This window comes from Myotis yumanensis, unplaced genomic scaffold (assembly GCF_028538775.1).
Source record: "Myotis yumanensis isolate MYYU_CA2020_CCGP unplaced genomic scaffold, mMyoYum1.0.hap1 SCAF_6, whole genome shotgun sequence".
Taxonomy (NCBI): Eukaryota; Metazoa; Chordata; class Mammalia; order Chiroptera; family Vespertilionidae; genus Myotis; species Myotis yumanensis.
This window is the reverse complement of record NW_027223757.1, coordinates 33,791,365-33,818,340: the sequence shown is the minus strand read 5'-3', so window position 1 is coordinate 33,818,340 and position 26,976 is coordinate 33,791,365. Positions and strand designations below refer to the sequence as shown.

Sequence of the window (26,976 nt, the reverse complement as noted above, 5' to 3'; positions counted from 1 at the left end):
CAATTAATTCTAAAACAAAATTTATAAATGATATAACTTCCCAAACAGAATTTAAAATTAATTATTTTGTGTCTTTCTCTCCCATATCTCGTCATCGCCTTCTCTCGCCTTTCTTTGCACTACCTCTTGCATTTATTTTCTTCCTTCTAGTCCCACTGTCACTTTTGTCCAAAACCTTATCACCTTAGAACTGAATTATTGCTGTAGTTTCTTTGCTCCCGTACTCTCTGCACAAATTCATTCTGCCCAGTTCTGCCAAATTTATCTTTTTTTAAAGCACTCTTTAATTATGTCATTTCCCTGCTCAAAAATTTTCAATGACTCCCATCACCTTGAGGCCAAAGGACAGAGTCTTTAGCTGGAATCAGAGCCTCTGGCTATCTGGGCTCACCTCCTTTTCCAATCTTGTCTTTTCCAGTTCCCTTGAAGAAGCCTTCAGGATAATAAATGCACCTGTGCCGGCCACCTCCACCCCAAGTGCCTGCCTGGCCAGTGCCGTCCATCCTCTCTGCCTAGACAGTGGCCTTTTTTTGTGAGGCCTTTTTTACTACTTTAACCCATAGTCAGCATCCCCAGCCGTGAAACTGTAGTAGTCTTTTTTTTTCTTTTTCATTAAACACAATTTATTTCACTGTTGCCATGTTCCTTAACTTCAATTTTTGTTGCTTAGTGGTTTCCATGTCTTTTTTCTCTAATTAATTTATAAAGCTGTTTGAGGTCAGGGTCTGCGTTCTTATTCTCTGCCAATCTCCCTAGCACACAGTTATGAAAATAGTGGGCAATCAGTGATACTTGTTTAATGAATGAATGCAAAAATGCTGCTCTAGGCTTCTTGTAAGATTAGGATGAAAGATATTCAGTTGTGTTTGTAACTTGCGGTATTTAGAACAGCAATTTATGCATGCAGGGCAGTTTTCCGGAGCTTCATAAACCTGTTTTAATTTTTAAGTCCTTAGTAGAATTCTAGATTATAAAATATAAGCTGAGCACAGGAGAGTTATAATGTTAAAATCTGACTTTGATGTAAGCTTGAGCATCATTAGAATAAACACAAAGTGGTGCATATTCATTGATTGAGTACTAATTTTCTGAAAGTTCCTTATTAACAGAAAGTTCAATAATTTCTAAACAAAACTGAAATCATTTTAAGACATTCAGAGGAAAGAAGATAAGTATGCAGCAGTCTAGAGTCTTTAGTTTATAAAAGTTATATATTTTAGCTTATAATATTCTTAGAAAGAACATGGATTTTGAACTCCACAAGACTTGAGTTGGAAACCCAGTTTTGCTACTTATCAGGGGTGCCATCTTATGTCAGTAATTCAGTGCCTTTGAACCTTAAATATCTCACAGGGAAAATGGGAATACTAATATCCAATTCATTTGAAAATCCTGAGATGAAAAAGCCTCTTTTAAGCTATATATTAGGATAAGGAACTTAGGACACCTAGCCAAGTACATGGCACATTAATAAATTGTAGCTATTATTATTGTGTGTGTGTGTGTGTGTGTGAGTGTGTGTGTGTGTGTGTGTGTGTGTGTGTGTGTGTGTAACTTTTTACCTCCCTTCCTCTATGAGGCAAATGGCTTCCCTAATAGTTAAAAGTGTGAGCACAGGAGTCTCAAAATCTGGGTTTGAATTGTGGCACTACCTTTTTACTGGTTTACTCAACTATATCAGAAGACATATGAGGAAAACAAAATATCCTTGCAGGGACATTCTGAAGACTAAGAATGATCTATTTTAAAGGGTCTAGCACAGAATAGGCACTCTATGAATAGCAGATATTATAATTCTTACTATTGGCCCAGTGCACGGATTTGTGCACATTGAAAGGGAAATAATTAGAAGAAATATTTTAATATTGCCATTTGCCCTTTCTCCCTCAGTGCCTGCGAGCTGGGAGGCAGCCCTAACCCCCCGCCATTGCTGCTGGTCACCGTCTGCATAGTAATCAGCGGGGCGATTGGCCCCTGCCCGCCCGGCTCCCTCAGCGCCTGGGAGCTGGCCAGTGGCCCCGCACCCCACCGCTGGTTGCCATCTGTGGGGCAATTGGTGGGGCAATTGGGCCCCCACTCACACCTGCCTTGGCCTGGCGCTGCCCGCTCATCTGCTCCACCATCCTGCTGTGTCCCCACTCTCGTTGGGGCCCATTGGGGCCGGCAGCACCTCCACTGCTGCCCGCTGCCAGCACTGCGCTGCCGAAGCCCGCCATGTTCCGCGCCACCTTCTGATAGCGCACATCATAGCAAGCAGTCAAACACCTGGTCTCCTGGTCGAACTCCTGGTCAAACCACCACCCAAGGGGACAATTTGCATATTAGGCTTTCATTATATAGGACTAGAGGCCCGGTGCATGAAATTCATGCATGGGGGCGGGGTCCCTCAGCCCAGCCTGTACCCTCTCCAATCTGGGACCCCTTAGGGGATGTCCAAATGCCGGTTTAGGCCCACACTTTTAACAGATGACAGCTCCATTGTTGTTTCTTTCTTTTCATACTTAAACACATTGGAATTAGTAGGTATTCAAAGTGTGTATACATTTTGGGGGGACACCCTGTATTTCTCTAGTCAGTGGTGAAAGGAACCAATGGCAGGTTTGGAACCCCCAGACTGGGAACCTCATTCACTCCCCACATGTCTCCCCACTCCGCTTTCCACCTTAGCGGGCAGTGGGAGAATCAATGTTTTCTCTCATTAACTTGGAAAAGCATGTCCTGTCCCCTGCTGCTTGGCAGAAGTGCGCTAGGCCCCGAGCGAGCAAGGCTCAGTAGGGTGGCCTTCACTAATGGATGCCAGCACTGAGTGCACATTCTTCCTCTGCAGTTGCTCCGACCCTCCCGCCGTTTCACTGAGAGGACAGACCTCCTCACATCCTCTGGGTTCCCGACCTCGAACACTGACCGAAGGCACCTCAGCGAGGGCTGCCCCATGCCCACCAGGTGTGTCTGTCTGCACCTGCTCCCGCCTCAGCACCTGCATTAGCCCCATGGAGGTGATCTTGTCGCTGCACTGCCCTCCATGGGAACAGGGCATCACCACTCTGCCCTCTCACTGACATCTCACAGCCGCCTGCCCTGAGCACCCAGACACGCTCCAAAGGAGGTGAGTTTGCCAGAGGGGACGTGTGCACGTTGTGTCGGGGATGTAGGCACGCCGAGGTTGACAGAAGTGCGGCAGAGGGGCGGGGGGGAACATGCGCGCGCCGTGGTCTGGGACTGTTGCAGGCACGCGTGGGTGACAGCATTTTGAGGGACGTTCGCATGCAAGGTGAGGGGATAGGATGCGTGCACCAGAAACCTGCGCAGATCTGTAAACCCGTGCTGGCCTGCCACCATGGCTGTCCCTGTGATCGCACACCTTCTGGGCCAGGAGGCGGGACTGGCTCAGCCACTCCTGGACACTGATGGCCCGCAGGTGCTGCTTCAGCTTGGCCCGCAGGCTCTGCTTGGTGCTGCTCACAGCTGCTGCCGCCATGTTGGGAGTACAGGCCACCCTCTGCTGGGCCCCGCCTCCCCCGTCCCCACACCTGGGCCTCTCCGCACACCTGGGGACCCACAGCCCCGCCCCCATCCCCAATGCCGCAAGTCCCGCCCACCTGCGCCTGCTGCTCATGCAGCCTGCTGATCGGTCGTTACTGTGACAGCATCCTGACCAATTTGCATATTGCCCTATTATTAGTATAGACGAGTCTTCTCCCAGACAGGTACCATCCTGCTATATATTGAAGAACCCATGTTCACAAATATTTTTTAAGTAATAGAAGTAGGAAAAATTTCCTCTATTATATTTCACTACTTTGCAAAAAAACATAATTTAATATTGTAAAAATTATTTTTATAAACATTTGTATAATTCTTAAGGAATACACTCTAAAAATATTCCTCAAATTAACCATTTGTTGCTCCATTATACCAATCATTATCCTTACAAGCCATTCCACCATCAAGGTGCTTAATAATTAACAATAATGATAAAGTTCAAATATTAAAGAGGCTATTATAATAGGTTAAATGTGTTATTGTCATAGGCTATATTTTTCAAAATACTTGACAGTTAAAATTGGTCAGATGCAATTGAGCAATCGATCATAGATTCTCCATCTCAGCAGTAGATCCTGGAAGTGGAGGCTTCCTCTAGGCAAGCTTTGACAAAAGACACTTATGAAAGTGGTTTCTTAATTTCTCTTTGATTTCTTCAATACTGTGTAAAATATCAGCTAGGTTACCTGTTCTCAATCAAGTTAAAATGCAATTTAAAATATCTGATAGGTGGTTTCTGGAATTTATCATGTAAACAAAGGAAAAGAAAAAATATGGGTATATTCTTATAGTAAACTAGAGGCCTGGTGCACAAAATTCATGCACTTGGGCAAGGGGGAATCCCTGAGCCCGGCCTGCGCCCTCTCATAGTCCGGGACCCCTTGCTCCTTATCACCCGCCTGCTTGCTCCTTACCGCTCAGCTCACTGTTCCTTAGCACTGCTGCAGAGGAGGGAGAGGCTCCTGCCACCACCACCGTGCTCACCAGCTGTGAGCCTGGCTTCTAGCTGAGCAGCGCTCCCCCTTTGGGAGCGCACTGACCACCAGGGGGCAGCTCCTGCATTGAGTGTCTGCCCCCTGGTGGTCAGTGCATATCATAGCGACTGGTTGTTCCGGTCGTTCTGCTGTAATGGTTGCTTAAGCTTTTATTATATTGATAACTTCCTTAAATATAAATACATGCAATAGGTCATATGCTGAGATTGATTATTCTCTAAACTCAGTAGGGATGTAATTAAATGCTAAGAAATGGAAAATCACTTTACAGTTTTATAACACTGAACTGTTTTTACTATCATAATAAGTGAGGCACATGCCTATTTAATTAACTAAATGTGTGCCATAGTTTATTAACTCACCAAATACATCTAACTTCCCTTCAAAATAAGACATCAGCAACAAATGAAGTGCCGTTAATTTCTATGAAAAACTTTTAAAGAAATTGTTTCAAGAACAAGCAGCCTGGATCCCACTGAGGCCCTTAGGGGTTTCTGGTACTCTGGAAGGTACACATGTAGTTTATTTTATTTTATTTTTTGAGCTTTGTTTTAAAAATATCTTTATTGATATCTTTATTGTTGAAAGTATTCCATATGTCTCCCTTCCCCCCCCCCCCCCCATTAACCTCTTCCAACCCACCCCCACGCCCCCATGGTACACATGTAGTTTTAGAACCATGTATTTAAGGATAATATTACTCTTAATCCTTCAAACGAGTAGCTTGTCTCACAACCATCCCTTATACAAGATACGTGGCTCCATATACAACAGTCCTGATTTCCAATGTTTTGTCCTATATATCCAGTGTTTGGTTTAGTGATTGTGGCCATGATAGTTACATTTTAAAACATGATCTAACATATCCTAAGGATAACTGACAACTGAACAGCCTTGAATCAGCACTGGTACTAGAGTAATATCTTCTAGGTCTGCCCCCAGATGCTTCCACAGGCATGGCATTTCTTTGTCTTTGATCTTCACCTCCTTTCATTGCTTCCACCTTCCTCCCATCACCTGCTAGGGAATTCAAACCTTTTGGGGACTTCTTACTTGTTTCAATGTTTATATTCACCAGACCCATAATTATAGTTTATGTCTATAGTACCAATGATAATTTCAAAGCCATTTACAAATAAAATATTTTGATACTCAAAATAACTGAGGAAACTGAGGCATAAGGAGGCACATGCATCACCTGAAGTTGTGTCAAGAGGATCTGCCTCATGACCGAATCCGAGTCTCTCTTTACCCCATTACCGCCTCATCATTTCTTAGACTTACATTGGAAATTCTTTCCCACCAGTTGTGTGATTTTTAAATATGTTGGTTAGTCTATTTGAATTTTAGCTTTTTGGTTGGTAAATGGGGGTAACAATCCCTATTTCATAGGGTATTTTGAAGATTAAATGAAATAATGTTCGCAAAGTAAAAAAGAACACCCCAGCAAACCTAGAATAAAATAAGCATTCAAAAATGTTAGTTCTTCCCATCCCTTCTCATGGAAATATTTTACCTGAAGGTAGTTTCTTTAGGTCCACAGAGGATTTCTAAAGCTCCTCTGTAATTAAGCAGTGGGCCAGAAGGGCAGAGTATACTTAATGTATCAGCAGGGTGACAAAATTTAATTTAACCAAGGATTTATCAATCATCTACTACATCCCGGCACAGTGCTAAGTGCTACAGATGCACTAATGAAGTAGCAGCGGCCAAGGAATTTTGGCAGTGAAAGAACAAGACTTGATGATTTCCTAGAAAATGAAGAGATTCCAAGAAGGCTAGTCTGCCAAGTTTAACAGAGCTCTTGGTAAATTCTCCAAAATAATTTAAAATAGAATAAAATGATTTAAAAATTTATAAATTTTGGAGTTTATTCTTTGATGGCAAGTGAATATATTTTATTTACTTGCTAGTAATATTCACCACCTCTCAGGGCCACAGGGCTCCTGTTTGTAGAATGGTGATAACGGTATTTTATAGCATTATGAAAAAACTAAGATGGAATATTACTGTGTATACAGTAGTAACTACGTAATGATTTTTTGAGTGTTTTATATGTATTAGATATTCTAAGCCTTTTAAAATTTGTTAGCTCATTTAAGCTTTGCAACAACTCAAGGAGATGGATGGAATTACTACTCCTATTTTAGAGATGTAGACATTAAAGCATAGAAAGTTGTTTTTTGTTTTTTTTCCAAAAAACCTTGACCAGAGCACCTAGCTAGTAATTGGCTGAGCGGGAACTCAGACTTGGGCAGTGTGGCTTCAGACCCTGTGTCCTTTACCCCTGCCCTCTGCTGCCTCACTTCATCATCACAGCTCATGACATGCCCTTTTCTGCTGCTCTGGAATCCGGCATACAAAAATGTGGCAGATCCTGCCTTTCCAGAAATAAACAGTGGCACTGAGGACATAGGACATGGGCATAACGAGAAAAAAAGCAGTATGTGGATCACATTGTCAAATGCCAGAGAAAGGGTGTAAGAGAGTAGGAGGCAGTTTAAGTCACTTTGTAGGATGATTTCAAAGCTCAAGAGAATAAAGAGGACTTCCTGCTGCAGGGCCGCCGGGGTGTCTGAGTGGCCTTGTGCACGTGCTCACATACGCCAGGCCGCCACATAGGCTTTCAAAAGGCTGATGGGGCGGGGGTGTGTTACACGCAGAAGCACACAGAAGTCTTCAATGCACATACCTACATTCAGACACTTCCCGGTTATTCCAGCGATGATTATCTGGTTGGTGGATATTCCATGGCCCCTCCTTCCCTACGGCCTGTCTTTTGGGCTTGTTCCCTGCTTGTCAGCACCTGAGGGTAGAGGCAGAGACAACGTGAGTTTCCAATGAGTCGTTTCCCCTCCCTTTCTTCTTAGTAGCTGTGGTTAAAAATTTGCTTTGGGAAGGAGAGATATATTGTGGATGGTCAGAACATTTCTTTTTTTAAATGGTACTTCCAGTCTCTTTAGTAAACAATTTGCTGATGAAGAGCAGAGCTCACATTTGAGCCTAACCCTGGATTATGTAATTGTTAATTCCCTTTCATCAGAGACATACTCCTACGTACTTTCAGATAATGTTCTTGTAGCAGGACCTTGGATCTGCTGATCTTTTTAGGCGAGAGTGGTTAAATGTACTCTCCTTAAAATTGCTAATATTGCGTGCCTCCAGACGGACCTTTTTATAGGATGATATTATCCATATCAATCATCCTTACCTTTGCTATTACTTGAATATATTAAACAATTGCTGCTGCTTCCTAAATTGAATAGATTATCAGAAGACCTGAGTAATTCTCTAGCTGCAAAGTACATATTTGGCTCTAAAATTAAAGTGTTGGATAGATAGAAAAATAAAGAGATGGGGAAAATAAAACAGATTGCAGTGAAACAAATTTGCAATGCCAAACTTTTTTTTTAAAGTAGGATTTCATTATTTCAGGCTATTATTAAGAATGTATATGACATTGAATAGCTTGTAGGAGCCCAGTCCCAATATATTGTTATCACTAGTATATATTTGAATATAGTAGATGTAAAAATTATTCTAGTCCAAAATGGCCAGAATACCTACCTTGAATACCCATATTTTAACTTGGGTCTCTTGTGTGCAAATATATTTAGGGTGCAAAGCAAACACACACACACACACACACACACACACACACACACTCTTAAGAAGGGGAAAGACCTTAAAAACTTATATACTTGGTTAATAACCAGCTATCAAATCTGTTGTTCTCTTTGGGTCATACTGCGTTACATTATTTCCAGTTCTCCCACTTGAATCCTTGTCAGCTCTTCACCTCACAATCCCAACATTGCCCAAATACTTCTAGAGAAATCAGACAATGAGTAGAAATAAGTGCCTCCATTTAATTCAGGACATGGCACACATCAGTAGTGCCCACCTGTAAACTGGCTCCATTGCTCATGAGAATGTCCGGGCATGTTCATAGGCCTGTTGACCACAACATAAAATAAAGCAAAGCCTCAACTACTCTGCTTCTGAATTTTTTTGATAAACTAGAATTATTTCTAAAGTTCTCAAATAAACAGAAATCATTATAATTATGAGTAATTAAAACACTAAACTCAAGAGGGCACTCAACATTTATTACACTGTAGAATTCATCCCCTAAGGGTAGTACCTTCAATTAGTTCAGTTTTACAACACAAGAAAAAATGTGACAATCACTAATTACAGGTGTTTAATACAATGAGCAAAACAAGCTACCTTGCCTTTAAATCACCCTTTTCCACCCAGAAAGGCACTGCTCACTTTTAGATTTTTAACATTTGTACTAATTCCAGACCACAGAAAAGCAATAGATAATAGGAAAACATTTATTTTTTAAATTTGCAAACATTGATTAAGCACCTGCCATGTGTCAGGGTTTATGTTAAATGAATAACATTCCAGTATAAGAACTAGCTAATGGTTATTTTTAAACATATAGAAACATCTATACAAATTTGACTATATCAATATATTTGTATATTCTTACAGATATAAAGTTTGGAGTATATATCTATAATTTATAAAATGAAGCTATTCAGTTGTTTTCCTCATGATTCTTTTTAAATTTTTTTTCTTTTTCTTTTCTTTTTTTTCTTTATTGATTAAGGTATTACATATGTGTTCTTTCCCCCTATTACCTCCCACCCCCACCCCCCACTCATTCCCTCTCACCCCCCTGGTGTCTGTGTCCATTGGTTAGGCTTATATGCATGCATACAAGTCCTTTGGTTGATTTCTCCTTCTTACCCCCACCCTCCCCTACCTTCCCTTTGAGGTTTACTGTCTGATCAATGCTTTTCTGTCTCTGGATCTGTTTCTGTTCATCAGTTTATGTTCTTCATTATATTCCACAAATGAGTGAGATCATGTGATATTTATCTTTCTCTGACTGACTTATATCGCTTAGCATAATGGTCTCCAGTTCCATCCATGCTGTTGCAAATGGTAAGAATTCCTTCTTTTTTACTGCAGCGTAGTATTCCATTGTGTAGATGTACCACAGTTTTTTCATCCACTCATCTGCTGATGGACACTTAGGCTATTTCCAAATCTTAGCTATGGTGAATTGTGCCGCTATGAACATAGGAGTGCATATATCCTTTCTGATTGGTGTTTCTAGTTTCTTGGGATATATTCCTAGAAGTGGGATCACTGGGTCAAATGGGAATTCTGTTTTTAGTTTTTTGAGGAAACTCCATACTGTTCTCCACAGTGGCTGCACCAGTCTGCATTCCCACCAGGAATGCATGAGGGTTCCTGTTTCTCCGCATCCTTGCCAGCACTTGTCATTTGTTGATTTGTTGATGATAGCCATTCTGACAGGTGTGAGATGGTATTAAGTTATAATAAATTATTTTAATTTAAAAAATTAAATCACAAAATTATTTAGATTTTTCTTCCTCAGACACTCCTTTATAAAAAATATTTTTTTTATTAAAAAACAATATATGTTCATTTTCTTTGTCAGCTTTATAATCATTAGGATGATTCTAAGATGTTTATAGAACTAAGATGTAAGTCAAGTTGGACATGGTTTAGCAAATAGAACTGTAGTTTTGTATCTAGGAGATTGTAGTAAAGCAGATTCTTTGCACTGATTCAATATCAATTTGACAACCCTGACCTTTTACTAAGTATGACTTCAGTGAGATACCTTTTGTCTTTCATTTATAGGGGAAAGAACTCATTAGAAAGGCAATGCAAGGAATTTCAGAATAATAAATCTCAAGTTAACAATTCTACTTTTAATGATTAGTTGCCTGAATCTTGTATTTAATTATAATGGTTACTTTAAATGATTATATTTAATTTAAACATAATTAGCTAAACCTTGATGTTACTGCCTCATCTATTTTGAAATTAATTATAAAATAGCTAAAAAAATGCTGTGACATTTTAATATTAAAATGGATCAGAGTCAGTTTGCATCTTTTGTTGGTTTCAGTTGTGAACTTATATTGAGCCATTTATATTGGGTACGTCTGTGGGTGTCTGGCATGGTGATCATATAGTAGAATAAAACATTGTAATTGATGTTTCCTCTATACATATGAGAGATCCTTTAACCTACCAGGCAATAATAGTCTATAATCAAAGATATGACTGGTTAAGCTTTAAAGGAATTGAAATTTTATAAGTAAATTTTGCCCTTAATAAATTCAGGAGGAACCACTGTTTTTAGCAGGTGATTCCTATGTGTGTAGCAAGCCTCTGCCCCTGACTTTCTTTGAATCAGTCTAATGATATAATCAGAAAGTGTTTCCAGGAAACGTTCTGAATTTAACGTCTATTTAGACAAACAACATGGTTTATATATACAGGAACCAAGAGAGAAGGGCTAGTGATGTACAATTGTTTTTCCTGGTCTACAGAATATGAGAATATTGAAAAACACTCACCATAGCCATTCAGAGTCGGGTTCCTGGTGCTGTGAGAAGTGACATCCATGAATGTTCTCAACCCTTGATATGCAAAACTGCTATACTGTGCACATTTGTTTATTAATGATATTGCTACTGTTTATTAGGTACTGAGTATGTATTAGACACTGAACCAAATGCTGAATGAGGTGATATTATTAGGCCCACTTTACAGATGAACAAAATGAGGCTTGTGCATGCTGAGGTACTTGCCCAGGGTCATATTATTAGTAAGTGATGGAGGCAGGATGTGAAGCCTCACTCCACAGATCTGCACCTCACTGTCCCCAGCTCTCCATCTCAGAGGTCTAAGGCATTCTCATTGCCTACAACCACCACCAATACCACAAAAAATGTCTCCCTTGCAAAAATAGTGTGAGCTAATTAAAAGGTGGCTTAACTATCAATACCAAAAATCTGTTGTCCCTAGTAGTAATACCCTCTCATGCCAATATGTGCAGAATTTTCAAATATTTTATTAAAACCTGGGCCTTTTACTCTACAATGAGCCCTTATAGTTGGGAGAATCTGTTGCCCCCATTCCCTGACATGAGCTCAAACCTTCTGTACCCCAGCCCGCCCTGTAGGAATTTGAATTCTGAGCAGGTTAGCAAGTCAGACTCAGCTAACACATCCAGTGAAGTTGTGTAGAATATTTCTCTTGCATTCACACAAGTGCTGTTAGGTGGCCTACCAGGATGCCTGCGAGCTATCCGGCATCTCAATGACCTCCTCTGCCATCTGTTTCTGTTTCTCTCAGTCCTGCTCCCTGGTTCACTAAACAATGAATGATAGATACTCACACCCAAGAGCTAGACTCAGGCACATTCTCTGCAAAGAATGTAGGTAACAAATAGATATCCCTCCCATTTAGATATTAGATTGCGATCAAAGCCACAGCTATCTATTGATTTTAATTTTAATGTTTCAAGTATCCGTCACTATCTTAACTTTGGACATCCTCACAAAGTACGAAGGACTGGGACCATCAGAGTAATCACAATGGTGAGGAACCAGAGTGGGGAGACAGACAGCCTCATCTGCTCTGTGCATCTTGCGAAGGCCTTTAAACACCATCTGTTTTCTGCTCTTTTCTGGCTACCGTTTTCCCTAGGCTAAAAGATTTAAAAATGACTAGGGGAAAGAAAAAGCAACCTGAGAAACTAGTTGGAGATTTTAATTCTTTATTTCATCTGCCAGCCACTGAAATGCAGTTAACTGCAGCGAGTGTTCCTCACAGATAAGGGAATTGTTGCTTCACATATAATTACATTGCCTCTACCGGTAGACATCGCCAACCATATCATCTCCATACTATTAGAAGTGCTAGGAAGTCTGAAAAGAATCCATTTTAAGGAGGGTCAGAGCTACTTTTATTTTACTTCAAACCAGGGTTATCATGGAATAAAACTGATAACTCTTTTGGGGGAACAATTTTTGGAATATAAAAAAGTGCATTGAAGGGTAAATGAAACTGACTATTGTGACTGGCAGCAAGTTCAGGCATTTTGTGTTCTTTTGTGTTTGCTTTGGAATGTTAAACAGGTCGGATTCTTTTTAAAAGAAAACATTTTATTCAGAACATTCTCCCATGAAAGCCATCTTTGACAAACTGTCATTTTTTGATATATTACTACATGTCTGCCCTCATTTTACATTCAAAAAAGGCAAGCAATGTTTTAACAACTTTTGACAAGCATGGGGAATTAAACTTCCACAGAACTGACTCCTAATATAATGTTGTAGCCTTATATTTTCCATTTTGTACTTCTTTATGGCAGGCCACAACATTTTTAATTATATCAATTTCTGGTTGAAAAAAAGTGCAGAGAAATTGAAGACATGCAATTAGAATAGGAAAACTTGAATTCATTGATAATGTTTTAAGCATATAATTCTGAAATTTGTTAGGATAGCTATAGATATATCATTGGGTGAATTAAAAATAAGTAACAGGAGATAAAGTAAAAACTTTTCCTAGAAAACTGAGAAATCTCAAGAAATTCAGCTACTTCTTATTTATACTCACATGTTACCCACCAGACCACATCATCCTGCCTACTGGGAATCTCACTTGGATAACCACAGGCACTTCAAGTCAACAAATTGCCCCTCATCCTGTGTTTCTGACTCTGACCCTGAGTGACTAGCGCCCTGATTATTTTCTAGCCTCCTGTCTCCACTCCACCCTGCCTCTGCTCATTCATCTATCCATTCATTTAGTCAGAGCTTCTTCCAGTTCCTAGAATATGTCAGGTTCTTGCTCCTCTACCTAGATCACTATCCCAATCAACCTGGTTAATTTCTTCTCTTTTTCTTGGTCTCAGCTTGGATGTCACTTTCCTCAGGAGAATTTGTCTGACAATTCTCTTCTAGGTGTCCTTTCTCTAGATTATGTAGAGCCCTGTTCTCTCCAACCCAAGACCCTTTCATACAGTGACATCATTGTCTCTTCACCTGCTTGTATCCTCAATGGACTGTAAGCTCCACGAAGAATAAAGCAGGGCTATCTTGTTTGCTGTTAAATCTCCACTGCTTAGACTGGTGCTTGAAATATTCTGGCTGCTCTCAAACACATCATTAGAAAGATTAATAAATCATTTGAATGAGAAGTTCATATATGAGCATTTTTTTTCCTTTTGGTGATAATATAAACTGTTAAATATAAGCATTTTTAAAAAATATTAACTTATTGGGTTTGGCATGTGTTAATGTTAATGTTCCCATTTGATTATTTCATTTAGCTGGAACACGTTTCACATTTTGGTTCAAGAGCTTTCTCATACAACCTCTCTATAAATATGTGCAATAGGTCTGGCTAGAGAGGCTCGCTGGTTGAGTGTCAGCCTATGAACCAGGAGGTCATGGTTCAATTCCTGGTCAGGGCACATGCCTGGTTGCAGGCTCGATCCCCTGTGAGGGCATGCAAGAGGCAGCTGATCAATGATTCTCTGTTATCATTAATGTTTCTATCTCTCTCTCCCTTTCCCTTCCTCTCTGAAATGAATAAAAATATATTTAAAAAGAATGTGCAGTAGGAGCCAGCGTAGGATGTTCAGCTCTGGAATGCCATGTTTGTATTTGAGTTCGTAATGGAGATGTGTCATGGTAATGACAAGGGTCCATTGGAAGAGGGCTAGAAGAATTGATGGAGACGAATATATAACATCTGTTAGATAACATATAACAGCTTACAGTCTTGCTTTATATCGCTGTGCCATTGTAATCGGATAACTATTAGAGGAACACTGTGCCTGGTAAAGGAGAAAATTTAAAACCAGTCCCCATTCAGTGAGTCAAGGAAATGGAGCTGGAGAGGTGGGCATTTTATGAATACTGTTATTAGATAATCAAGAGCTGTAATAATCAATATACTCTTGGAAGTACCTTAAATCTAATAAAGCAGCTGTGGATAACTCAATTAGGATTATGACAAATTCAGGCAATTGGTTCAGGGTTCTTTGCATCCAAAATTCAAATAAGCAATCAAAGTGAAATTGCATTAGCTGACCTCCTCAGACCACCTCTGAAATATAGGAGGCATTTATTAGGCATACCCCAAAAAACAGCATGCCATAACCGTTTCCATGTTTCACACTCGCTTTGGCTACGGGGAAGGGTGGATGTGAGGGTAAGGGCACAGAAGGGAGAGACAGAGTTCCTTGCAAAGAGATAAGTGTAACTCATTTAAAAAATTGCCACAGCAGTACTTTTCTTAAGTCAAGATTAAAAATATGATGAGCTTCTGGAATGTTATCTTCCACAGCAAAAGTAATATAAAACCAATTTTTATTCCCACATAAATTACTTAACACAGCTGCCACGGACTGGTTTTACATATTAATGCTGGCATCGATGGACCGTCATCTATAAAAGACATTCTGTGTATTTTTTAGGCTTCAGCCTTTAGTCTTAGTTTCTTTAATAAACTCTTACTTCTTGTTTTGAATTGTATTGACATATTTCACCAGGAGCACCCGGGGGGTTGTTTTCTCTGGCTCTCTTCGGGACTTCCTGGGGCCATCGTGTGGATGGCGGCCGAAAACAGCTCCAAAGACCACAATCATGATGAGAACATTAAAACCCAGTATACATAGTCCCCACTGAAGAAATACATTTTGCTTTAACTGAGCTGTATTTTCATCTCAAGAACTGTTCACCCCAACCCCACCTCTTTCCAAAATGCTTCTTGGTAGCAATTCTCATTTTGAAAGGGGGCTTCAGGTTTATTCTGGGGGAATTGAAGTTCTCCACATTCTTTTGGTAATATGCTTTTTATCAGATCAGTAGGAATAATAACTGTCACAGTCATTTCAAATGTCTGTCATGTACAAATCACGCATAAATGATATGTGGTTGCAATGTGGCCCTTGAATGGGGGACTTTTTTCAAGAAAGACACACAAATGCTATTGAAAATGTAAAAGGGCACCCTGCAAGCAAAAGCCACTTGTAGCATTTGCGGAAACCTACCGTTTTTATTTTTATCTTTAGCATAACGGAGAGAGCATTTCTGAAAGAACTAGTCTTGCTTCTCATTCACATGGAGTATTACATACACATGCACGCCTACTCCCAGGTATAGATGCCATTCAAATAAACTCTGCAGGCTGCAGCTGGAAACAAAGTCAGGTTAGCAACCAAGCTTTACTGAATACCTAACTCGGGGAACATGACAGCTACTCTACATTCTTACCCCATGCCACTCCTCCCCACAAAACAAAGAAAGGTGATTGTTGAACATGTACAGGTTTTTTTTAAAAAAGCACAGAGAAAGGCTCTAGGTTATTAATCTATTTTTATGTCCTACATACCAATTCTTTTCTATGGTCTTAACTTACATGCTAGTCACTCTCAGAAATTGGAATGATCCAAGATGATTCTATTGTGCAGCCAGAGCTGAGAATCCTGCTCTAAAGCCTTCTTCTTCTCTGCGATTTAGTGACAAACTCCCTTCCCATGTGTCGCTTTTGTCATCCGTGCACATCTGCATTTCCCTCACAACCAAGTCGCCTTTCACCAGGAATTGAAAGTTATATTTTCCTATCCCATCCCCCCCCCCCCCCCCCCCCCTCCGCTTTTCTGGCCTCAGAATTGTAATGCAATTCTACTGTAGTTTGCATGTGAAGTATTAGACATTTCAACATCCAGATTCAAGGAAGCAAGGATGTATCGAAATAATGCTCACATTTATTATCTAAAAGAATAACACTTGAAATAGCTTTGGACATGGGATTGCAATTTTATAGGAAATGATAAGGTATGAAGGGCAATGGAACAACATATCCTTCTACTCTTTTAAATTCCACATATTTCAGACTTAAACCTATGGTAACATAATGACACGGTACTATAATCACCCCCTATTCCTAAGGGGTTGACATTTTAAAAGAGTGTATGTAATATTCAGGTGGGGCTCCAGTGGCTCAAACCTTCCTGCTGCTGTTTTGTAAAGCTGCATGCTCTGTGATAGTGTGGCTGAGGCAATATCCACCCCTCAAAAGACAATAAAGAACACTCTGGAATGTACCTTCTTTCTAAACAATGGTGGCACGTTATAGCACTCTTTGTCAGCATTTTACTGGTTTCACAAGAATAAAACAAACACTGAGGTCTTTACTCTGAAATCTACTTCCAGAATTTATCTTACTAACAAAGGACTTAGTCCTGTGAGAGGTGTTCTAGTTATAAAAGAAGAATGTTTCTCTCCAAGAGTTTGTTTGATATTTATATGCAAAAGTAGGTTTACAGTTGTGAGCATGCAAAACAGAGTTTATTCCAGTATTATTATTTATTAATTATTGTATTATTTTTCCATACAAACAACTGTAAACCCACTTTTGACCCACTGTATTTATTTGGCACTCTTAATTTATAACTGTGCATTAAAAGCCACAAACTATAAAATCAGACTTTTACATGATCAGTAGGATAAACCAAAAAGAAGGAAATTTACTAAAGTTAGAATACTTTTCCTGTATTCTCATTTCAAAGAATAGAGAGGCAAAACTAGAGAATGTAAGGTAGAATTTTCTGAATCCTGTATATATAAAAACTAGAGGCCCAGTGCATGAAATTCATGCACTGGGGAGGGGGGGGGGGGTGTCCCTCAGCCCAGCCTGCACCCTCTCCAACCTGTGACCCCTCTGGGGATGTCTGACTGGGGCAGTCAGAGATCTCTCTCACAATCCCGGACTGCTGGCTCCCAACTACTCGCCTGCCTGCCAGCCTGATTGCCCCTAACTGCTTCTACCTGCCAGCCTCATCACCCCCTAACCACTCCTCTGCCAGCCTGATTGACACCTAACTGCTCCCCTGCTGGCCTGATCGCTCCCAACTGCCCTCTCCTGCTGACCCATTCACCCCTAACTACCCTCCCCTGCTGGCCTGGTCACCCCTAACTTCCCTCCCTTGCAGGCCTGGTCCTCTCCAACTGCCTTCCCCTGCAGGCCTGGTCACCTTCAACTGCCCTCTCATGCTGGCCTGGTCGCCCCTAACTGCCCTCCCCTGCTGGCCTGATCGCCCACAACTGCCCTCCCCTGCTGGCCATCTTGTGGCTGTGGGCGAAGCCATCTTTGAGGGCATGGCAGTCAATTAGCATATCCCTCCTTATTGGCTGTGGGCACCACCATCTTTGAGGGTGGGACAGTCAATTAGCATATTCCCTCTTTATTAGATAGGATATAATATTGTGAGGTATTCTTTCCTCACAAATAATAGTGTGGCTGGTATAGATTCTAGATTAGAAATAAATTTCCTTCTGAAATTTGTAGGCACTTATCTTCTATATACCCAATATTGCTGCTGAGAAGCCTGCTATTATTTTGATATCCAATCTATGATATCCCAACACCCTCACTGTGTTGGGTAATCATGGTCTCCTCAGTTGGGAAACTCATGTTCTTTAATTTTTAGTATATCCCTTTAATAACTTTCCCCCCTTCTATTTAAAAAAAATTCTTATACTGGGGAATTCTCAATTATTCAGAAGTAGGATCCTTATTCTTATTTTAAAAATCCTCTCTCCTATTTTCCATTTTTTTTATCTTTTTTGCTATATTTGTTGGGAGAATTCCTCAACTTTATCTTCTAACACTTTTATTTTGTTTTCTATATCTGCTATAATAATATTACTAGTAATTTCTAGGCATATTTTCTTTTGTTATTTGAATATACCTCTTCTATAGCACACTCTTCTCATTCCACTGAGGCAAAATCTCATCTTATTTCTTCATATAGTTTCTGTGTTCCTGCAAGAGTGTTTAGTCTGTATGTCAAATTAGATGCCTTCCTTAAACATATGTTAATCCATTGTTGTCTACTTACATTTATGAGTAAAGAGAGTGTGAGCATGTCAATGGTGCCTTTTACTCTCGGGTGATCTGGCTAGGCTGTCTCCTTAAGGAATCCCTGATCTTTGTACCTTTTGGTTTTTCATTTCTGAACTGATCAAATACCCCAAAGTCTGGTCAAATATCCTTCCTGGTAAAATCTGAGGATTGTCTGAGTCCAGTGAGGAAGAAGGCTGTGAATCTCAACATGCCATATGTAAACACTAATTTAAATCCATTATTTTCAGTGTGATACTCCCATTCTACCCCCAATTCTCCCAAACCCACTGACTCCATTTTGCCCAAATCATGGGAAAGAACTGCAATCTCATAGCTGAATGTATGAGTGAGAGGATCTGCAGGGTATGTAGTTGCTCTTAGTCTTCCTGCTATTAAGCTCATGTTTACCCCCAAATTCCAGAGATACCCAATGAGGTCATTTCCTGAGCCTTTTGGAAATACTTTGGTGAAAACTGCATTGCTTCTGGTCTTGGTCCACTGCTGGTTTTAGGATTCAGCATTTTGGGGTTTGTTAAATCAGTTTCCAGCTTAAATGATTTGTTAGTATTGTCTCTTACATATGCTTTTCCCCATAAGTATGTGTCTTTAAAAGAATCTTTTTCTGTTATATCATTAAGGGTTTGAAAGGTAGTTAATAAAACATAAACTACCTTGCTTATCATGGTATCCCCATCAGAGTGAAGGAATCATCACCATGTATAATTCTTTTCATCTACCAACTGAGCAAATTCTCTACATTAGTCCTATGCAGATGTCCCCAAATATTATAAGCTGTTAAATATTCTTTGTCATCTTAACATAAAACCACATATGGAGCTTTGGTCTTTGAGAACGTCCCTATTGTGATGATCTTGTTGGTGCTAACGCACCATCTAGACTAGAACTGAATACTGGCCTCCAACAATGACAAAGAACTTCTCTGTGGCCGGTATTGCCATCTGTCCTGGTTTCCACTTAACATGTATATTAGTTGTTTGAATAGATTCTTGGATAGTGAAGGTCACTTGATGGCTGCCCTTTCAGGATGGGGTCATCATGAATAAACTCAAACTGCAGCTGTGGCCAAAGAGAAAAATGACTTCAACTGTTGACAAATGCTTCTGGTCCAGACTTAATGGTGCTCTAATCACATTAAATATAGAAACTATGGGACAAAGGAAAACATGGACTCACAAAAGAATCCCACTGCATACATCTTGACATCCTTTTCCTCTTAAAAGGAACCTCTTCAAAATGTCTAATCCATGTACCTGTGTGTTTCCTCTGATACTCCCTCTCCCACTGTTATTTTCAACCAAAAATTAATAACTATTATAAAATAAGCATATAATTACAATCGATCATTATTGTCACTCAATCCTGCCTTTTTGGTTATTAACATGCAATGGTATACATATGAAAATAGGCTCCTTGTTTTATTAGAGAAATACCTAAACAGGGAGCTTTCAAACTGCATTTGTTTTGTTGAAATAAATGTTGTGTTCTGGGCAGAAAAAGATGAGATGAAAATAAAATTCATGAGAATCAGTTTAAGGCAGGTAATTTCTAGGCTTTGGAAATAAAACAATGGGGGGTGGCTCAGTGGAAGAGTCTTTGTCTCAATTTTCGTGGCAGCACCAGGTTAAGTGAAGAGAATCCTCAGCATACAGTCCAGCACCATCCAACGCCCACCCACTCGTACCTTGCAGCATCAAAAACTGGGGCTTCACAGTTATTCTGAGATGTGTCTGGAGAGGACCATTTTATGAGAAAAAGCTTGGTTGAGCCCATTGTGGTCTTCCTAGCCCAATCCCACTCTAGGCTCCAGTGACCATGTTTGAGGCATGTTTCCTGAACTTCTGTGAGTAAAATTTAACTCCATTGTCACTTGATTGATTATAAAAGCATATGTATCTTGACAACACAGACACTTAAATTTCAGGTTCTTCAAAAGATTATAACCTTGAACTCTGTTGGCAAATTCTTCCCCAAAGTTAAAAAAGTGGCATATATAATTTTTAATATCTTATAGAAACAGTTATCTGTTCTCCATGAGAAAAAATATTTTTTCTGGTCCTAAATTCAAAACTGAATTTGTCATATAGTCCTTATATAAAAAAATAACACGGCATTTAAATAACATAACACATTATCTTGGACAAGGGTTTTAAGATGTGGAGAAATGGTTTTCACAGGTTATTTTTGTATCATCTTCCGTAAGCGGAGGGCACAACATATAATGATTTTTGAAGGCACTTTTGTTGAGATCTTATGTATGAACATAGATTTCTAAATAACTAAATGATGATAATTGCAAACCCTACTATGGTACTTATGTGCCTGACACTGTTCTAAACATACTACATACAGAAACTCATTTAGTCCTCTTCATTTCTTAAGAGATAGAAACCTACGATTCAAAAACACAAAGCTAGCACCTGTCTATCTAAGGCAGTGGTTCTCAACCTCTGGCCCTTTAGATACAGTTCCTCATGTTGTGACCCAACCATAAAATTATTTTTGTTGCTACTTCATAACTGTAATGTTGCTACTGTTATGAATCATAATGTAAATATCTGATATGCAGATGGTCTTAAGTGACCCCAGTGAAAGGGTCGTTCAACCACCAAAGGGGTCGTGACCTACAGGTTGAGAACCGCTGATAGGGCATAGTCCACTTTTTTGATATAATTTTTTTCAGATAGAATTTTTTGAAGAAGTTGAATAATTATAAATTCAAAACTAAATCCAAGACAAGAGCCTACTGTCTTGTAATTCTAAAGTGTCAATTAGAAAAGCAACACCCAGGATCAAGGGTGACATTTCATTTTTGAAAACTTATGGGACTGCCTGTAGTCCCAGAGGGGATGGGGACACAGATTATTCAGCTTGAGATCTCAGAGTTATATAATTTGGGGGTTATTGGTCCTGGGGTCATAGCTTTTACTCCAGAGTTATAAAGAGACATACATCATTCCAATATCAATAAAACATGTTACCACAATCTCTCGTAAGGAAGTTTTATCATAAGCTTCGAGGCCATATACTATGGTTTTATTACTTTTCTCTATAGTTTCCACCGAAGGTTATTCTAATGTGAGTTGTTTGTTTTCCTCTTTCTTTTTTTAAATGTTGCTGGATAGCACCATAGAATCTGTTTTCTTTCTTTCTTTTTAATATTCTGTCATGCTAACATCATAGGAGTCTTTATGGAACCAGGAATAAGTAGTTAATGCTCTTGTTTGCCCATTCCTGGAACACATTAAATCAGCAAGCTCCAATTAATCACTGATGGTGGGTCACTGGAGACTAAAGCTACCTGCTTACTGATTTAATCAGCTTTGGTGGGGGAACAGACTGATAAAAGTGATGATGGATTAATATAGTAAAGGTGTGTGTGTGTGTGTGTGTGTGTGTGTGTGGTGTGAGAACTTAGAAGAAGGAAACTATAATTCTCCTTAGAAAAGTCTTCATAGATGACATGATATCTGAATCATAGTTTGAACATATATAGCAAACCACAAGATGAAGCTGGTGCGCAAAGAAAGGTATTATTTGTAAAGGGGAAACCTCTTAGAAACAGAGCTTGGTTGTGTCGAGGGGTTGCCAGGGCTATATTATTAGCATGTGTATGAGATAGTGTCCCATGGTGGTTAAGAACGTAGATTCTGGCATCATTGTGTCAGATTTGGACCCTGGACTGACGTTGAACAAGTTTATTAACTTCTCAGTGCCATTATTTCCTTAGCTATATCATAGGGGAAATAATAGTATTTAAACTGCAGGATTATTAAGGATTAAATAAAATTGTAAAGACGTTAGTATAGTGCTTGGCACATAATAAGCACTCAATAAATGTTAACTATCATTATTATTACCCCAAAGAGACAACTAATTGTTAAGTAATCAATATCACTATTAAAGGTGAAATTTCCTCCCCAAGGTCTTCACACTAACAGTAAGCAATATTAGATCATGCTTATAGAGACCTCTCCTCTACAAATCATAAAGCGGTCCCTGGAAGACAGCTTCACAACTCAGACATTCTGAGTGGTGTCTGAATAGCTGTTTTGCAGCCCATCTGAACATTCAGATTTCCTGAATTATGAAGCCAGTTAATGAATAGGCACAAAAAAAGTAAGTACAAGAAACTCATATTGTCACTAGATACCTTAAGTACACGCTTTAGAAGGACAAATGTATTATTCAAGACATACAAGGTTTATCTTTTGTGGGGGGGGGGGGAGATGAATTATATTGAGAACAAGTTATCATTTGAGGTAAATATTTCAAAACCCACCCTCTAATTTTAATTAAATTTGACTTAGACATCTTACCCTTATATTGCTTAAATTTGGGCAATTGATTGGAAGAGAGACCCAAAGAAATTACTATTCTAAAAGCTGGCTCCTACTGCCTGAGTGATATTAAATAATATCAGGCTACTTCAAAAGACACCAGTGAAAGATACAAGGTAAGGTAGCAGGACACACAACCTTTACACTGAGATTCCAGTTGGGAGCTTAAATCATTATTAAGTCCAGACAACTACTAAGGAATGACTGTTTGAATGGTATTAACAGGGTTAGACAATCCTATTTCCCCAAGCCCCAAAGTCAGCGAGCAGACCAAGTTCCAGAGGCAGGTGATCTTTTCTAGTCTGCTAGATCAGACCACCTGAGGAAGGAGGAAAGAGTCATTTTGATGGAAGAAAGTAGCAGCCAAAGTCAAAGAAAACCTGACCACTGAGAAAATGGGATTGAATATGAGTAGGAGTCAAACGGAGGGGCTACAGACAGCCTAGACCGCGTGACCATGTCACAAGCAGGTAAATGTGCCAAGTCAGCGGTTGTGAGCCAACAGGGGTCCGGCCTGGAGAGTGCCTGCCCAATCAAGGAATGCAAGTTGAAAAATTATTTAAAACAGTGTATAAGCCAAGCAAAACACATTTGTGTCCAAGGACAGGATTCTGTCTGTTTCATGAACCTGTAGGTTGGTGGCCCTGTGCTGAGAGGGGAGAAACCGCACTGTGGGGTAGAACTGGTTATATCATACCGAAGGGACAGACATTCCAGTTACATGTGCTCAGGCAGGCGAAAGGTAAAGTCTGATTGGTGAGATCCATGTTAAATTAGGGGAATTCGTGGTAGTGCTACATTCTCCAGTTTGGCCAGTTTGTTCTTAGGACCCCCTGTGTTTTGCCTGTGAATTGGGATGAAGGTGGGTGAGGTGAGCAAAAGAGTATAAAGAGCTTCCCGAAGCTGTCCTTCTAATGAGTGGGGCTTTTGTGAGAGATTGCATCCTTTAAGTGACATAGTTTGGTTTATTTCTTCCCATTTACTCTTCACTTTAAAATGGTACCTAGAAAATTTATTGTCCCAATTCCACTGACAAAGGGAAAAAATCAGGGACTGGCCCTTGTGTATATCTCCTCCCTTCCTGGTTTAAAACTCAACTAGTAGTGTCATTCCAATGACCTATTAGTCAGGCTGGGGCTCCACAAAAACAGACCCGGTTTTTACGGGGATGAGTACCAGCCTGCAAAGTGACATCACTGGATATGGATTCCAGTGTATGTGATGATAAGCCACTGTATTTATAGCTTTTGAAGTTACTAATTTGTTTAATTGTGTTTTGGAAGCTATTGTTTTTTTTTAAAGGAGATTTGGTGTCATTAGGAAGGAGAGTCGAAATTTGTGGCGAATTTGTAAATGAAAAAACATCCATTACACAAGAGGTGGAGAGAGAGCTAAATGAGAAAGCAATTATTCTGAAGGGCAAAAAAGTAAAGGCATCAAGGTGTTATTTTTTGGATGGTTGTTGGCTTAAAAGACAAGATAATTTTAGCAGCAGGATGGATACAGCATGAAACCCCAGGGTTCCTACCAGCTGGCCAAGAACCAGCCATTTTTTGGTTGAAGTGAGAAGTGACCTCTCTATTCTGCAGAACAATCAGAATTAATGGAGAAAGGTAGGGGGTAAGTGCAAGGGGCACTTAGCACTTTCTTCCTACACACCAGCAGGGCTGACGGGGGAAGTGATTGGTCTGGTGTGTGAAGAAATTCTGGGGCAGCGCTGTCAGTGCATAAAATTCAATGCATAATTAGAGAAATTAAAGAAATTATTGAGCATACTTGGATGATTCTATACTTACTGTGGACTTTGCTCTGCTTTGTAAGTTATGTGGATTTAGACAGAAATTGAGTACTAACTAGGGAGTCGTAAAAATAGCTGCTACTGAGTACAAGGTTTTGTTTTAAAAAAAGTGAATGCATTGTTGAGATAACTGTGGGTTGTAGTCCTAATTCTCATAGTGGCTTATGCCTGAGGAAAGCCAAACAGCTGTTTGTGACATACACACCAATGCCTCCATGTCCCTGGAGCAGGACCCCAGAGACTTAGTGCCCTTGAACAGGGAGTTGGCCCATAAACGCTTGCTTTCAGAACAACAAATATTTTTACAGACTTAAAACATCATGTGTGATTTAAAGTAGATACCCAGGTGCTTCCAAGACATTGGGCAACTGTCCAGAAGTAGAACTGAGAGAATAACAGTAGAGGTAAAAATATTAAAATCATAAAATATTCATGCATAAAATAAGGATATAGAATGTTTATATCTTAGCCAAACACATTCAGTAGGAACATAAAAATAGCATATCCAGCACCAAAATTAACAGGAGAAAAGAGCAACATACCATACACAAGAATAAATAGGGGGAAAATGCAAAAAATTGAAAATGCAAGTGCATAAATGACCTAAGTGTTGGTGACTATCACTATAAATGATGCAGGCACAGGATAAGGTACTAAAACAAAATAAATGCACCACTCTCGGTCAGGTCTCTAACAGGTCAGCATGGCATTTTCCAGTGTGTGAATGTGTGGAATATTGGTCCTATAAGATACTCCATTGGAAAAAAAAAGGCTCCATGGTTAATGTATTTGAGAAATGTTGTAAAACATACTTCTCTCTTAGAATTTTATAATGCACACAAGCAAACTAAAAGCCCTAGAAGTCCTATAGGAAAGAAATGTTTATCATTATTTGACACAGAGAGTTCACCTTTATAAGGACAAATAAAAATTAAAAACAGGATTCTTACTTCTTCCTGCTGAAAATTCGGGTAGAGACTTCTACCCCCCCTCTCCTTTTTCTCATTTTGTAGCTAGAATCAATGGTTGGTTGGTTAATTGAAAAAGTTGGCTAAAGTGGGAATTTGACAATTAATACATACTTTATATGTTTCATTTTCATTCAAAACATATGAATCATATTTTGAAGGAGAAACAAGTTGTTTTCTGAGTGCAGGTCTGGTAATTGCTCTTCCTTTTGTTCTTTGTCGCTAAGTCACAAATATTTCATCATTTACAAATTACAGTTTCATTTATTCTGATTTATTTTTTACATTAAATTTTTTTATACTGTAACTCATATTTACACAACTGGTTTTAAAAAACGATTCTATAAGTATATTCTTGAAGTAATTTTTTTGGTAATTTTAGATCCTAGGGATGGATATATTTTATTTTTAGTTTTTCAAGATTTAAATATTTTTCTTCAGACTTTTAGAGTTGTCTTGTCCATTTCCACTTTGACAGGATTTTTTTTCTTTTATAACAATTTACCTTCATCAAGTCTTTCCAAAGAATTCAACTATATTTTAATAGTGAATTAAAATTTACATTTATATTTCTAAGCTTATTAAATATTTAATTACAATATATTACTACAAGGTATAGAATTATCCTAGGTGTCTATTGATAGATAAAAGGATAAAGAAGATGTGATATATTTATATACAATGGAATATTGCACAGCAATAAAAAGAATGAAATGTTGCTATTAATGACAGCATTGATGATAGAGGGTATTATGTTAAGTAAATAAGTCAGGCAGAGAAAGACAAATACTGTATGGTTTCACTTATATGTGGAATCTCAAAACAAAACAAACAAAACAAAAACAGACTCATTGAATCAGAGACCAAAAGCATGGAGGGAGGGTGAGGTGAGATGGGTGAAAAGAGGAAGGGCAATGTAGTTGATAATATTGTGATAAGTTTACATGGTGACAGGTGATTACTAGAATTAGAAGGGTGATCACATTGTGAGATACAAAATGTCAAATCACTATATTGTACACTTAAAATTAATATAAACAGTATAAGATTATATATCAATTATCTATATATATAAAAGCCAAGCGACCGGAACGACTGGAACAACTGTGGTATGACACCCACTGTGGCAGCCAACTGGCCCAATTGGAGCCCCAATCGGACCAACCTCCTGTGGCCCCTCCCCTGGGCTGGCCCCCAATTGTCCCCCACAACCCAATCAGGGGTGGGGCTAGCCGACCTCCTGCAGACCTGGGGGCAGCCAACCTCCCACATCCCCTCTCACCAACCCCCACTGGCCTGGCCCGATCTGCCCTCATCAGGGTGGGCCAGCTGGACCCCACCTGTGCACAAATTCATGCACTGGGCCTCTAGTACCTAAATAAAGAGTAAATCTTCACTTTTGCTACCTTGATATAGCATTGGGCTATCATGTTAACAACATCAAAATACATCAATTTATTTAAAAATACTTTTATAAGAAAAAAATATGTAACTACACAGAATAGTATGAGCACAGTTTTGGGGGCCCACACTACCAGTTATTGGTAAGT

General features: G+C 39.4%; 1 protein-coding gene across 4 annotated transcripts in view; it reads right to left on the bottom strand.

The window, feature by feature from the left end:
• The window catches only part of HS3ST5 (heparan sulfate-glucosamine 3-sulfotransferase 5), a 250,125-nt gene that overhangs the window by 96,161 nt on the left and 126,988 nt on the right, over positions 1-26,976 (bottom strand). For 3 of the 4 annotated variants that reach the window (XM_070419282.1, XM_070419279.1, XM_070419280.1), the window contains exon 3: positions 7,231-7,344. The gene's annotated coding sequence lies outside the window, so the exon portion shown is untranslated. The remainder of the gene's footprint in view (positions 1-7,230; positions 7,345-26,976) is intronic. The other variant, XM_070419281.1, reaches the window with a different exon arrangement.